The sequence below is a fragment of the Papilio xuthus genome, unplaced genomic scaffold (assembly GCF_000836235.2).
Source record: "Papilio xuthus unplaced genomic scaffold, Pxut_1.1 DF826938.1, whole genome shotgun sequence".
Classification (NCBI taxonomy): Eukaryota; Metazoa; Arthropoda; class Insecta; order Lepidoptera; family Papilionidae; genus Papilio; species Papilio xuthus.
The window spans coordinates 21,020-23,226 of record NW_013531711.1 but is presented as its reverse complement, the minus strand read 5'-3'; positions in this window follow the sequence as shown (position 1 = coordinate 23,226).

The following is a 2,207-nucleotide window of genomic DNA, read 5'->3' as shown; positions in this document are numbered from 1 at the left end:
GCGGCGAGCAGCGCCTCCTCCTGGTCCAGGTGCCTCCTGCTCCTTCTGCGGCTGCGGGTGTACGTGCGGCGAGCCACCTGGCAAGCTGTACGAAGCTCGGCCAGGTGGGGTCTCCACCAGTACACCCGCGACCTCGGCAGGGCTGGACCAGCGCGCCGCATCGCCGCGTCGCAGACGCGAGTCAGCGCTCCTGCGAGCCGCTCGCACCTCGCGTCTGCGTCCAGGCCGCTCAACAGCCCGTTGGCGACCCACCTCTCCACAATGGCCGCCTCCTTGGCCAGCTCCGGGTCCAGGGTGGACACCTTCCACCGTGGACCCTCTCCCGGCAAGGGACGGTCCGGCGCGACGGCCGGAGCGTCCGAGGGGGCGGAGACCATGTCGAACCGGATATAACGGTGATCCGACAGGGTCTCCACCCCCTCCTCCACTCTCCACCTCCGCGTGCGTCGAGCCAGGGCGGGGCTCGCGAAGGACAGATCCACTATGGACCCGCCCTGACTCCGCACGCACGTCTGGACCGTCCCCCTGTTAAGGAGGACGAGTCCCGTGGACACCGCCCAATCCGCCAGCGTCTCACCCCTGAGGTCTGTCACCGGAGAACCCCACGCACTAGATTTGGCGTTGAAGTCTCCGGCGACCACCACAGGGGTGGGGTGTACATCGGCCACAAGAGCGCCGACTTCGGCGAGCATCCGCTCGAAGTCGGCAAAGCTCTTGCTCGGCGCGAAGTACACCCCGATCACTGCAACGTCGCCCAGCGACGCTAGGACCCAACCGCGACCCTTCGCTACACTGTCGAAGGGTTCGGGGCCCGAGCGCCGCCAGGCGACGATAGCCACCGAGTCGTCCCAATCGCCCGCCCAATCATCGCGGGGGCGGACGTAGTACGGCTCGGCGACTATGGCTATGTCGATCTTCCACTGCGCCGCGGTCTGGATCAGAAGATCCTGCGCCGCGACACAGTGGTTGACGTTCGCCTGCAGGATCGAGACACTTTTGGGCATTATTGTTGGGCGGTGTCCATCTCCTCCACATCGGCTGGTGCCGCAGACGACGAGGCGGGGGGTCCGGGATTGCCCCCGCCTGTCTTTTTCTTCCCGCCTTTATTTGGAGGCCGGTTCATCGCCGGACACTTTTTGTGCCCCAGTCGATGGCCGGCCTCCACGCCCTCCGATACGCAGATCGCGCAGGAGGGCTCCGCCACACACGTCGCGGCCTTGTGGCCCGGCTGGCCACACCGGAAGCACAGCGCGCTGCGGTCGATGCCGCAGTCGCACTGCACTCCCAGGTGGCCCGGGACCAGGCAGCGGTAGCACCGCTGCGGCCGCGCATCGAGGAGGGTTGCCCTGACCGTCGACCAACCGACCGTGAAACGGCCGGCGGCGACGATCTTTTTGGCCGCCATGACCGGGCACTTCACCCAGACAGTGCCCTGGCGGCCAGGTGGGCGATTGATAACGCCCACCTTCACTCCACTCTCAAGGCAACCCCCCACCTTCGCCACTTGCGCCGCTACCGCCTGGCTGGTGGCCGCATCTCCCAAGCCGGAGATACGCATCTCTGCGCAGAGCTCCGGCCGGGAGACGCGGGCGACGTCTCCGATCGTCGCCCGCAGCTTGGCCGCCAGTTCGTCGGCCTTGTGGCCCTTGTTGGCGCCAGCCACCTCCAAGACTCGGCCGCCGGTTCGCGCTGTGCGGAACCGGAGGCCCTCGATGCCCAGGGCCGAGAGGTCCACAGACTTCTCGGCCCTGTCCATGACGGCCTCGTAGGTCGTCATGGACCCCTCAGGTAGCGTAACGACGACTGCGGCCGATTTCGGGGCACGCAGTCGCCGTCGGGGGGCCCTCTTCCTCTTCTTCTTGGAGGCGGCAGACGCCGCAGGGGCCGGGGCCGTCTGCTTTGGGGCCTTCGCCTTGCGCGCCACCACACTCCAGCCCTCATCGGGCTGGGAGGTGGCAGACGCCGGCTGTGGCTTGCGCGCAGCTTCGGCCTCAATGGCCGCCAGGCTCTTTTTGCCCTTCCCCTTCCCCTTTTTCGCCGCCGCGGCGTACGTGGCAGCGGGAGCAGGGGTCGGGGCGGACATCGGCTGTGCGGCAGGGGCGGGTGCAACGCACTCCGGCTCGGGCCGGGCGTCGGGTGCTTTTGCGGCGCGGGCAGCGTTGCGCACGTCCGCCGCCAGCGGAGGGCGCAGCCTCGGCTCGGGCAGC